Source organism: Eumetopias jubatus, unplaced genomic scaffold (assembly GCF_037043125.1).
Source record: "Eumetopias jubatus isolate StellerSeaLion01/CBP00866 unplaced genomic scaffold, mEumJub1_p1.0 scaffold_15, whole genome shotgun sequence".
Taxonomy (NCBI): Eukaryota; Metazoa; Chordata; class Mammalia; order Carnivora; family Otariidae; genus Eumetopias; species Eumetopias jubatus.
This window is the reverse complement of record NW_028274821.1, coordinates 74,368,252-74,381,688: the sequence shown is the minus strand read 5'-3', so window position 1 is coordinate 74,381,688 and position 13,437 is coordinate 74,368,252. Positions and strand designations below refer to the sequence as shown.

At 45.9% G+C, this 13,437-nt stretch overlaps 1 long non-coding RNA gene across 1 annotated transcript; it reads right to left on the bottom strand.

Moving 5' to 3' along the window:
• Positions 1-9,656: 9,656 nt before the first annotated feature.
• LOC148162445 (uncharacterized) lies at positions 9,657-12,500 on the bottom strand. The gene is made up of 3 exons (XR_015766859.1): positions 12,415-12,500; positions 10,241-10,368; positions 9,657-10,142 (listed from the first exon to the last, which is right to left on the bottom strand). It is a non-coding gene; the product is annotated as an uncharacterized LOC148162445 (long non-coding RNA).
• Positions 12,501-13,437: the final 937 nt, after the last annotated feature.

Sequence of the window (13,437 nt, the reverse complement as noted above, 5' to 3'; positions counted from 1 at the left end):
TCTCTGGCAGGGGAGTTCATGGACAAACCAGAGAGTTGCCCCATTCTAACTCTACAGAGCTAAGAGTATGGATACTGAGAACCTCTATCCCATTATGATGGCTCTGAGTCCGCCCTTATTCCAGAAGGCTCACAAAAGGGCTGAGATGGCAGGCAGGATATGGGCAGAGAGGGGGTGGGGTCAGCACACTGATTGCAGGGCAAGGCTTCTGGCTGAGATGGAGACATCATTCTGACCCCAGGAGAATGACACAGGTAGACTACCGAGCAGGACTTCCCAAGAGGACTGTGAAGCCAGGCCTGGTGAGATCAGTACCACGGACAGCTACCGCAACAAGCTAGTTTTCAGATACCAGCTTGAAAGGGACAAAAGAAGTTTCATCAAGCAGAGATAGTTTGGATCTGAATACCCTTTCCCTGCTCTATCAGGAATTGTCTGCTCTTTAACAATAATGTTCAGTATATATGTTACTAAGATAACGTTCACAACTATACCATGAAATTGCTACTATAATCCTAATGTTACAGAAATTGGAAGCAGGCTTAGAGGTTCCCTTGCCCAGTGTTACACAGATAGAAAATTGCAGCCTTCACAGTTGGGAGTGAGGATACTGGCTTCAAAGTCTGCTCTTTCCATAATGCCTCTTCCAGGCAAAGGAAAAAAGGGGGAAAGGAAAATTAAAGTGATGTGCTGAAAACTATAGAGTTGTACTAGCATCCTTTTCCAACTTCCTCTGCCTTGGATCCCTCAGCAAAGCAGAGGAATCTGTCAAGTGGGATCCTCCCTTGGTCCCTCTCATGTTGAGTGTAAGCACGTCCTCATGAATGCATATAAGTCAGCTCTTCAAGTCTTTATCTCCATTTTAGATAACAAATGTTTCAATTACTCATTCCAATTTTCTATTAAACCTTTACTGTGGGTATGATATGTAACATTGCATTTGATGTAGTATCCCTTTGCCCAATTTTGGGTATTATTGGCTGTAAAATGTGTTCCTTGATCTGAAGAAATGTAACTTAGCAGTCCAAATTGGTACAGTATTTTCTGTTCCAGTCCCTTTCTAGTACTCTGAGCATTTTCATCTACTACTGGGTATGCAAAGCTAAGTCTAATGTCTACTCTTGTCAGGACCTTTTTTGTAGCCTCCAGGGCTACCAGCGTCAGTCTGACTTGCCAGCAATGAATGGAGGCTTCCTCCTGAGAAATCTGCCCCATAGGTGTCTTTAGTGGGCCTCTCTTGCTGGTAGGCAGTACTTTTGGCATTTTGTGCATTGTAGGGTGCAAGAGAAATATGTCAACAATCAGCCCATCTCTGCGTTGCTGCAGCTCCCTCGTGATGGCCAACTCAATTGAGTGCACCAGAATATGGACTTGCCAGTTCCATTCACCTTACAGTCGTGGAAGGGTGTTCTTCTGATGGGTATTGATATATATTACTTTAATGCACTTCTTAAATTCCCAGTGATTTCCCTAGGTCTCTGCCCCATCCTGGCAATCTTTTAGTTGTCTAGTTTTTCACTGCCCATCTGCCTGACCACATGGACAAGCCATTAACCTCCATCCTAGAGTTGGCAAAACCCAAACACAGGGGAAACAATATACAATTCGGTCTGCTAAGCTGATATGTTTTTACTTTCTTCAGTCAGAGTGGTGGTCTTCCAAACATGATGCTGTTTGTTCAACTTGGAACTGACATTTATGAACCAAACAAATCTTTGTTGGTCAGTAGAGACATATTCATAGGGCATTGCCCATGTAGTCATGGGATTCAGCACCTCCTTAGGTGCTTCCTTTAGGGGAAAAGAGGTTACCTGCTTATGAATATGATGAGTACTTCCTTACATCCCCCAGTAGTATGTTCCTGCATAAACCTTCCCATTTTATTATGGAACTCTTTTGGGCCCTGCCCTCCCCCATTAAAGTGTTTCTCCAACATCACCCAAGACATTTATGGGTATTTCAGGTTTTGATTATTTTATGTCCTTCATAAGTGAAGTTTCAATTAAGTAAGCAAGTAATTGTCTCTCAAATGGCATACATTGTACCACAGTGTCTGGAAATTTCTGGTCCCAAATCTCAGTAGTTGCTGCTGGGTGGTACTCATAACAGCCTCAGTCTGTGGTCCATACAAGTCTACTCTATGGAAAATTTTTGGTACCTGTACTACATTTTCTAATATGTCACTATAAAGTGATAAACTCTTTTTGTCCATCAGGTATCCTTTATTGTTTCAAATTAACAACATGTACCCTACTTGGGTATTCCCATAGGTTCCCATTTAGCATGTTTAATCAACATTGGCTGAAGGACAAATTTGCATGCCTTCTGGTTTATAATACTAGGCAGGGGAAGCATTCCCCCGTGAGACATAGTATTCATTCCCATATGCTCAGGTAAAGGAGACACAATTGCGTCCCATAAAGTCTCTGTTTAAACATTCCAATTATCTTTTTTCCAGGTTGTCAATGAAGAAGCTTTATTCTTGATACAGAAGACTTTACAGGCAACATTCCATCAAATACTCATCATAACCACACTTCAAAGTTTTTTTTAAGTGGTTTACATTTTATTTTTTAATTAACATGTAAGGTGTTATTGGTTTCATAGGTACAGGTCTGTGATTAATCAGCCTTATATAATACCCAGTTCTCATTTCATCTCATGCCCTCCTTAATGTTCATCACTCAGTTACCCCACCCCTTTACCCCCCTACCCTCCAACAATCCTCAGTTTTTCTCCTATGATTAAGAGTCTCTTATGGTTTGTCTCCCTCTCTGGTTTCATCTTGTTTCATTTTTTCCTCTCTTTCCCTATGATCCTCTGTTTTGTTTCTTAAATTCCACATATCAGTGAGATCATATGATAATTGTCTTTCTCTGATTGACTTATTTTGCTTAGCATAATACCCTCTAGTTCCATCCACATCATTACAAATGCCAACATTTCATTTTCATTTTTTGTTGGCTGAGTAATATTCCATATATATATATATATAAATCCCCCACATATTCTTTATCCATTCATCTGTCAATGGACATCTGGGCTCTTTCCATGGTTTGGCTATTGTGGACATTGCTGCTATAAATATTGGGGTGCACATGCCCCTTTGGATCACTACATTTCTATCTTTGGAGTAAATACCCAGTAGTGCAATTGCTGGGTCATAGGGTAGCTCTATTTTCAACTTTTTGAGGAACTTCTATACTGTTTTCCAGAGTGGTTGCACCACCTTGCATTCCCACCAACAGTGTAGGAGGGTTCACCTTTCTCTGCATCCCTGCCAACATCTGTCGTTTCTTAAATTTTAGCCATTCTGACTGGTATGAGGTGGTATCTCATTGAGGTTTTGATTTGGATTTCCCTGATGCCGGGTGATGTTGAGCACTTTTTTTATGTGTCTGTTGGCCATTTGGATGTCTTCTTTGGAGAAATGTCTGTTCATGTCTTCTGCCCATTTCTTGATTGGATAATTTGTTCTTTGGGTGTTGAGTTTGATAAGTTCTTTATAGATTTTGGATACAAGCCCTTAACTGATATGTAATTTGCAAGTATCTTCTCCCATTATGTTGGTTGTCTTTTGGTTTTGTTGACTGTTTCCTTTGCTGTGCAATAGCTTTTTATTTTGATGAAGTCCCAATAGTTCATTTTTGCCTTTGTTTCCCTTGCCTTTGGCGATGTGTCTAGGTAGAAGTTGCTGTGGCCGAGGTCACAGAGGTTGCTGCCTGTATTCTCCTCTAGGGTTTTGATGGATTCCTGTCTCACATTTAGGTCTTTCATCCATTTTGAGTCTGTTTTTTTGTATGGTATAAGGGAATGTCCAGTTTCATTCTTCTGCATGTGGCTGTCCAATTTTCCCAACACCAGAGATTCAAAGTTTATAACTTTTCCTATAGAATACATGCATTTTGGGGCACCTACGTGGCTCAGTCGTTAAGTGTCTGCCTTCAGCTCAGATCATGACCCCAGGGTCCTGGGATTGAGCCCTGCATCAGGCTCCCTGCTCCGCGGGAAGTCTGCTTCTCCCTCTCCCACTCCCCCTGCTTGTGTTCCCTCTCTCGCTGTGTCTCTGTCTAATAAATAAATAAAATCTAAAAAAAAAAAGAGTACATGCATTTCCCTAAACACATATATTAAAACCCATAAAATATTAATAAAATACATTAAATAAATACATTATTAACATAATATATGCTGTACATATATTGATTTTTCTCCAGACACTTTATGTAGAAAACCCCAGCTCCCTTTTTAGAAAATTCCATTTTCATCTAAACTTTCACCTTAATCCCATCAGCCATTGCATCCCCATATCTTCCAATCTAACCTAAACTCACTGTTAGGACTTGACTAACAGATTTGGAATCATAGTGCATTGGGTTCCTATGCCAAGAAGTCCCAGAAAAGTTTCTTCTGCACCTCTTGGCCATTTTACCCCTACATGTGCATATGGCTTTGGATCTCAAGTAAGAAATTAGGCCAAGGGACCTTGCCTCTTTGTCAGTCCTTATCTTAATTAGTTTGTGGGACCATTGCCCCAGGCTATTTTAGGTCAGGCATCTCATTGTCATCTTTGCCTTCTGACTTTTAAATTTCTTCCAAACTCGGGAGAATAAAGCAGATTTATTTAGGGCCCTTTAATGTCAGGAGACCAATAGGGGTTCCCATTGGTCCATTCAACCTTCCAATATGCTGTATTAAGACTTTTGTTTTGACCCCATCAATGACCCCTTTATTCATCCCAATAAAAAATCTTTTAGTGAGGTTGAAATTCATACAGCATACAATTAAAGTGTACAATTCAGTGGTATTTTGTTTATTCACAATATTGTGAAACTACCAGCTCTCTCTAGTTTTGAAGTTTCATCACCCAATAAAAACACCAGGTACCCATTAGGTAATCACTCTTCATCCCTCTATTCTCCTTTCCCCTAGTAAACCCTAAGCTACTCTCTATGGGTTTACTGATTCTCAATACATCATATAAAAGGAATCATACAATATGTGAACTTTTGTGTCTGGCCTCTTCCATGTAGCATAATGTTTTTGAGATTCGTTCAAGGTGTAGCATGTATCAGTACTTCATTTATTCACTTCAATAATATTCTGCTTAGTGTACATAACCATAATTTGTTTATCCATTCATCCATAGATGGACATTTGGGTTGTTTCCACCTTCTGGCCATTATGACTAATGTTGCCATAAACACATATATACAAGTTTCTTTGTGGGTATATATTCTCTTTTCTTTTTGGTATATATGTAGGAATGGGTTATACGGTAATTCTATGTTTAAACTTTTGAGGAAACAGCCAAATTGTTTCCACAGTGGCTGCACCATTTTACATGCCCACCAGAAATGTTATCCATTTCTTAATGACTCTTCAAAGATTTCCATCCTGCTGGGATGATGATTCCCTTAGCTCTCTCTTTTGTCTTCCCCATTTTTTTGTCAATCACTCTAATTTCCTTAGCTATCTGTCATTTTCCCTTTGGTAGCAGCCCTGATGCTAGTAGTTGTAGCTTAGATCAGTCAAAGTCCATGCTTGGCCCAGCATCAGAATCTGCCCCAAACTCTTATTTTCATTTTAGCTATAGCAATAGCCAAGGGATTGTATATTTAGCTTGTTATCTTATTTTGCATTTCCTTATGTATCCAATGAGCTAACTGCATGGGAACTGGATCTATTGTTTCTAAATTACACTGATAATTTTTGTCTCCAGTAACTGACAACGGTGCAGCTGTAATTTCATACCATAGGTGACCCACTGGCCATTCAGAAAGCAAAGGTTCATCAAATTCTGCCTCCTCATCTTTCCTTTACCCAAATCATGTTTTTACCACATGTCACTGAGCCAGCCAGGGTTGTTTTAGTGAATTCCACTCCACATACCTCCTAAATTTGGGGGTCCCCAAGACCACTTTCAGGTTTCATAATGAATTAGGACTCACAGAACTCAGAAAAGCTGTTATATTCACAGTTATGGTTTATTTCAGTGAAAGGATACAAACTAAAATCAGCAAAGGGAAGAGGTGCATAGGGCATGGTCCAGGAGAGTTCCAGATATGGAGTTCCAGTTTGGGATTGTGTGGATGGTGTATCCTTCTCCCAACAACAACATATGGCAATATGCATGGAATATTGCCAACTAGGGAAGCTCACACAAGCTTTGGTGTCCAGGGTTTTTACTGGAGATCAGTCGTACAAACATGGCTGATCACCAGTAAGGTTGACTTCTGTCTCCAGCTCCTCCAAGAGTCAAGCTGATACCATATAGCCCAAGGCCCCCAACATAAATTACTTTGTTAGTATAGACTATCTGGCATGGCCCAAGGCCCCAGGTAAACATATCAAGCAGGACAGTCCAAGGGCTTAGAGGTTATATACTAGGAATTGGGGGCATGAGCCAAACCTTCCTTTGGACAAGGTTAATTCTTTTCTGTGCACAGTGCAGTCATACCTCACCACCAGTTTTCTCTACACCACTATCACCAGTCAATTCCAATCCAACTGAACACTGTCCCATGGAGGTCAACTCCAGACAACCCCTCTTGGCTTGCCTCTTCTCTCCCAAACATGTCAGACATTGAATGCTGAAGTCTGTCAATGTCAGCCTCACCAAAGAAGGAAAGCATCTCTTCTAAGCTCAGTTTTCACAGCAGGAAGAAGTTAGTGGAGATGGCTTTATGATATATCCATGGTCGTATGTCCTGGGAAAAAAATAGAGGGAGAAGACCCCAATGCTCCTCAACCATAATCAAGAGGCATTTCAAGAGTGAGTAATCATGGAAGGTCAAAAAAAAAAAAAAGATATTCTGAGTATACATAAGGCTCAAGGGACCAAGGCATGACACCAACCTCAAAGACTACGAGTTTACCAAAGTCCAGTTCAGCCACATTTCGTGAATATCTGAATTTCCTCTTTAGGAAAAAAAAATGTTAGCAAAGAATTTACGAATTTCAGGGGCCAAGAAGATCAAGAAATAGTCAAGTTCAAACAGCACCATGCTCCTCAAGAATGATTGGGAGACTTTGGGAGACTGTGCCTGGGAAATTGCCATAAGGTAGATGAGATCTGAGTGACTAGGGACTTCAGTAAGCAAGCAATATCCCACACCAGTAAGGACGTGGCCTGCTAAGATCTAGGAAAACCATGCTTTTAAAGAGCAGCAACTTGGTTACATTAATTTTTCCATTGGGCACAGAGTCCCAGCTGTAGCCACAGGCCTCAGATGGCCTGGCTCCTGGTCTCTCTGAGTCTCATCCCCAGAGCAAGGCCAATCAGAATCTGCACCCTTCCAGATGCTGGGTGCCAACTGGGAAGCTGGAGAAAGTGGCCAGCATCAGTGGGAGCAGGCTAAGCTTCAGGCTGCAAGAAGGAGCCAGAAAAAAAAAAATGCAGCCCCAAGAGCTGAGCGAGATGACACTCCGTGCCTCAGTGACGGAGAGCACGTTGGGAGGCAGAAAGGACTGTGGGACACCCAGGTCAAAAGAAAGAGCCACTCTGCCCAGGCCAGTGAGATCCTTGTGAGTGAGATTCTGCCAGTCCTGCCATAGAGCACACAGGTTCCTTCCAAATGAACATGAGTAAAAAGAGAATGAGCTATTCTCAGTGGCTTCAGTCCCAGTAAAAAAGGCAAGGGGCAAGAAGGCCTACTGCAAAAACCCATGGCAGAACCAGCCCCATGAAGTACAGGCCCAGATGAAGGTGAAGTGGATGCTATGGACCCTGGGGATCCCTGGGTCTCAGCGGTGCATGCTGGCCTTGGGACTGACCCTAGGGAAGAAAGCCGGATGGAAGCAGAGATTCCCAATATGCAAGGAAAGGCAGAACAAGGAGGAAGTCTGGGTTCAGGAAGAGCTTTTAGACTGGAACTCCTGTTCTCTACAAGGCTCTTTCCTACCCAGATCAGAGGAGAGAGACAAGTGCCCCATCATGCAGCCTTCAAGCAGCCTCTGAGGGCCAGAACAGTCCTAGTCGAGCAGGGGAAATGGAAACCATGAGAGAGGTTACCACAAAACTCAGATTCAATGCTCAATCTGTCAGGTCTAGTCTATTCCACAACCCCCAGGGAGCTTCTGCCCTGAGCCAAGATGTACAAGTCTAGACGAAGGAAACCGGGTTCCTCAGGCCCCTTTCCCAACGGGGCCAGGCTTGGCTTTGGATGATGGTTTTTTTCCATCAAGTTAGGTGGAAATTCATCCCCCGTTTCCTGTGCATAGGGAAATCTCCAGAAGCAGTGTTTGCATGCACTCAGTCAAAATCTAATAGCCCTGTCATTGGCATCCTTTGAAGAGGACGGTCTCTTTCCCATGAGCAAAAGTTTTTGCTGTTTCTTAATTTATGTATTTCTTCTCACAGCCAGAGTGCTGTCTTCTATGCTCGCTCTGTTCAGGATATAAGTTTAGGGTAGACCAGACTGTGGGCTCAGAGAACAAAAGACGTGAACTCTGGCTCTTCCTGATGGCCTGCTTTGGCTTCTCAAAGGTGACCAGGGGTGCAGAGAGAAAGCAACAGAGGTGGTGCACATCTGCACACATCTAGGATACTTCATTGTACCTGTTCTGAGGCACAATTAGTTTAAAATTTCATTTTTTTTTTCTTCTATAAGAACAAGTGAAAATACTATATAACCTTCAGAAGCTTCTCTCTGCGAGAGCTTAAGACTCCATCCAAAGACACAGATAAACCAGACTTTGTCCTGCTCCCTCACCACCCTTCATTTGGCACAGCTGTGAAGGGGTGTGTGTGCCCCGATCGCCAAGGGCAGACACAACCGGACATCCCCCTTCAGCTTTCAAGATGGGTAAGGAGCAAGTAGATTTCCATTTCACACAATTTGGAGGAGTTGGGGGTGACTGGGCCTGCCTACTCAATGGCAGGAGACAATAGGATCCCCAGATGAGGAAGAGCGAGCAGCTGCCCCCCACCAGCCCTGGCCACCCTGCTGGAGGCCTGCCACCTGCGGCACATCCCCTTCCTCCCCTTCTGGTTCTCTTAGCACAGAAGGGACCAGAAACACCAGCTCTGTGCTGTGAGGTGGGGAGCAGACTAGGAGGAGGCTGTGGTGGCTCCTCCCCACCTGGCCAAGACAGGTGTTTCTTACTCAGTGGCCCCTTTAAGGTTCCAGAATGCCCTGTCCTCTCCCAGCTCCAGCGAGGACTCTGATACCCAGTCGAAGGGTCACAGGGTGTGACTATGTGGGGAGTGACCTGGGCTGGCTGGTATGAACTCCCCAGGCGTGGGGTGGGGGTGGGAGGGTAAGGCAAGACCCCTTACCCCTCTTCCTCTCCCTAACAAGAGGGAAAGCATGGGGAGAGCGGGAAGAGGTCTTCTTGGCCAAACCCAGAGTGAGGAGCACGTGACATTTACAGCTTTACAGGGAATCTCAACATACCCACAAGGAGTGCAGGTTATTTCCCAAGCACTGCAGTGGGGAGTTACTTCATAGCTGGGAACACATACTACGCTTCCCCTTCTGCTTCCGCATGGCCCCCGGCTCCCTGCCAAGCCCACCCCCAGAAGGAACAATGTCCACTGCCACAGGGAGGGGGCACTGGGTGCGCACTGAGCGGGGTGGGGGTGGGGAGGGAGGCCGGAGTGGGTTCCAGGCTGACCCACCCAGCTCCTAGAGAGGCCCAGTGCTGTGTAGGTAACTGCCAGGTCTGTGGTTTCACTCTGAACTCGACAATGAGCAATGAGGTCTCCTGCTGAGTGCTTGCCTTGAGGAAACGGCGCCCCTGCCAAGCAGACTCTTCACATTGGCTGGCTTGAGGGCATGACTGCAGGTCAGAAGCATCAGTCAGGACTCACTGGTGGGGATGTGCCCTTTGCGGCCACACAGAGTGCCTTGGGGAAGTGAGGCAGAGAGTGAGAAAATGGTTTGGGGAGGCAAAGTCACCTGCTGGTGAATGACAAGGATGCTGTGGAGTGCAGGGCTCCATCTCACAAAATGCACGTGGTCCTGTGTTTGAGCGTAAACACTGTGCCCGTAGGAGTGTTTTCAGGCTGGGCTAGCCCTCCCCGGTGAGTGTCCTTGTCCTCCTTACACTGTTCTCTATGACATCGTGCAGAATCCTGTCCTGGTGCAAATGGATGTCCTCCAGGGTGGGGGAGTCCCCTCTGATCCTCCTATGTCCATCTGTGTGGGGTTTACAAACAGGATAGGTCATGGGTATTAGTAATGCCTTTGGTTTAACTTTGAACTTGACAATGAAGACTCCCCACTGAGCTCAATACCTTGAGGAAGGGAAGCATCTTTCCATGGAGGCTCTCCACATTGGCTAGCTTGATGGCATTATCGCAGGTCAGAAAGATCCACCAGCCATCCGTGGGGAAAATGTCCCGCTTGCAGCCACACAGAGCACCTTGGGAAAAATGAGGACAGTGAGGAAAAATTTGGAGCAGCATGAGTGGTAAGAGAGGAAGGAGGAGGGGGGTGGAATGATCAGTCCCTGAAGAGGCTTGGCATGCCCAAGAATCACAATCTTGCACATGTACGCACGCGTGCACACACTCCTCCGAAGGACACTGTGATGCCATCTCTGAAGCATTTGCCTGTGGGGTTTGTCTTTAAGCCCAAGAAAAATGTACAGTTTGGGCATCGCCTTCTCTGGGGAAGGGGGGTCGGTGCCTGCCTGCCTTCTAACCCCACTTGGTGACAAAGGGCAGGATCTTGTCAGTATGCAGAGGTGCCCCCAGCGGGGCTGAGCTGCTCCACTGTGATCTTTGTACATTCGCTTGGAATCAGGTGCATTAGCCGTGGCTGTGTCCTGCTTCTTGCCTAATCAGTAGAGGGGCTTGGGGGGCTCATATTGGATCCCTCCTCAGCCCCATGATGCATAAATGCTTTTCAGCCCTCCTCCTATGGACACCTCATTCCTCGAATTTTCCTTCTAAGATTTTGGTTAGCCTCTTGTTCCTCCCTGAGGACAGGGGCTTTTCCTCCCTGAGTGAGCTCTGAGTTGGGTGAAATAAAGACAAGCCCTGTGAATGGGGCCTTTCCAGGGAGCTGAACAATAGGTCAAAGAGTGACAATCCTCTGGAGATGGGCCTTTGCGGGGCGGGGGTGGGGTGGGGGGTGGGGGTGCTCCAAATCCAACTGTCCTCCCCTATGGCTGCTCGGCTGCTGGTTTTCACAGCGACTTTAGTGGTGAGTCTGCTGATTTTCAAGCCACTGTGGAACCAGGGGGAGGATAGAATAGGGCAAATTCAAATGCCACCAAGCTCACTGTTCTCACTGATATTCAGGCTTTTCTCTTGAATAAACACCCCTGTGGCATGCCCGATCATTTTTTGTTGATAGCCAAGCATGCTGTATTGGGTGACGTGGGCTGAGGTAAATAGGCCTTCTGTGTGAGGGCTTAACATTAATCTGGCTAGGAGTTGAGCTGTTTTTAATGTTTTCTGTCACTGTAGCTTCCAGAAACTTGCAATGCCTCTAGTGTCCTTCTTATGGTCATCTCCTTGTGACTTTGGGCCTCCATTGTGTCCTGTGGCTCTTCCGGCTGTTGTTTGCTCTTAGAGGGGATGCCTTGGACTATGGTGTTACCTTGTGGGGGAGGGGAGCATTCTGTAATCTTGGGATGAAATCTCAGTCTTTTAATGGCCCTGTTTCTAGAGGCGGGGACCGTCACATGTGTTTGGTGCTATAGTTTTCTCCCCCCCCCCACCTTATCTGTGTAATAACATTCAACACAAATGTAGACTGCTACTAAGAAATCGTGTTCCATCTGAAATACCGTAGAGAAAATAGAAGCAAAATGCTTTCCTTATTTTTGATTGCACAACAAACGTCCTTGTTGAAGAAGAAATGGGTCAGATGATAGGGTATGTTCACACTACGGATACTGTCATGGCAACAGAAGAAAGACTTTACTGAAATGAAAGAGAAACTTGCATATGGTCCAACTTATGAAATTAATACTATGGACATAGAAATGCTAGTGACCAGCTATGTGATAAGGAACAAGGATGACAGTGGACACAAGGCTTGTAAAATCTGTTATCGGCCCCCCACCCCCCAAAAAGTGATTACACCACATGGCTTTTCCCGGCACCGGAGGTATCCCCAACTCGTACAAATGAAAGGTCCCAATATTTGTGTATTTTACCCCGATCGTGGACAAGTTTCCCTTTCTCTGAATTTGGGTCGGGATCTCTCCCCAGAAATAATCCGAATAGGAACATTAGTGTACTTCGTGATTCTTTCGAGCCTCCAAACGCCTCAATAAATGGATACGTGAAATAAGTGTCTCGCTTAAATGTTATCTGAGAAAGTCAAGAATACAACGATGGAGAAAGTCCACGAAACTGACGGCCCTGGGCTCAGAGAACAGTCTGGGGAGACGTCAGCCCAGCCGGGCTCCCCCACGGCAGTCGGGGGAACTGGGGAAAGACAGCTCTTAACTCACTATTTGCGCAGCCCCGGCGGGTCTCGCAGCCTGGGCGGCGGCCCCACGAGCAACGGGACCTGCAGCAAACCAAGCCCGGCTTCCCGCCCGGGAAGTGTCGCCGCATCGCCGGGACCCAGGACGCGGCGCTTCCCGCACCCGCTGAGACGCCAGTTGGTCTCGGCGCGAGTCGGACGCCCTCTGGGGCGGTTGGTGAGCAGCGAAAGACGCTCTGCGCTCGCGACCGAGCGGTGGCCGCGCGCCGCCTCGCGGCCGTCTCGCGGAATCCCGGAAATTCTCCTGGCCCCGGTCTCTGCCGATGGCCTCATGGGATGCTCTGCTCCTGATTTGCCTGTTCTCCTTCCTGGGACATGCCTTGGGGCTATGGCTTGAAAAGTAAGAAAACCTTCATGGCTTTGAGATATCTGGAAAGGATCTAAGTCATGCCGCAATGTCAGGACCGACTTCAAGTTTCATGAGCAAGAGAGGATCCCAAAATCCAGAGATACACACACCTGTTTCCACCATTGGAACAATTTTCAACCTGCTGGACAGACTACAGTACTACCTGCATAAGACCGTTCTGGATAATTTACTCTCCAGTTTTGATCACCAGCGGGAGCAGAAGGTGAAAGTAGGGGCGCCTGGGTGGCTCAGTCAGTTAAGCGTCTACCTTCAGCCCGGGTCCTGATCTCAGGGTCCTGGAATTGAGCCCCTCATCCAGCTCCCTGCTTGGTGGGGAGTCTGCTTCTCCCTCTCCCTCTGCACCGCCCCCGCTCCCGCTCGTGCTCTCTCTCCCTCAAATAAATAAAATCTAAAAAAGAGGAAGAAGAAGAAGAGGAAGATGGAGGAGGTAGAAAATCATCAGGTTTGTACATTTTTGGAATAGTCTAGAGGAACTTCCAAGAACCCAGTAGCTCTCTGAAGCAGAAGTAATACAGCCAGTGTGTTTTTGGAACTTGTCAGAGGGGAAAGTGAAATGTGCTTTTCTCTCATTGAACAAATCCCGGAGAAAAATCAGGAAATAAAGAGGAAAGTAGAACT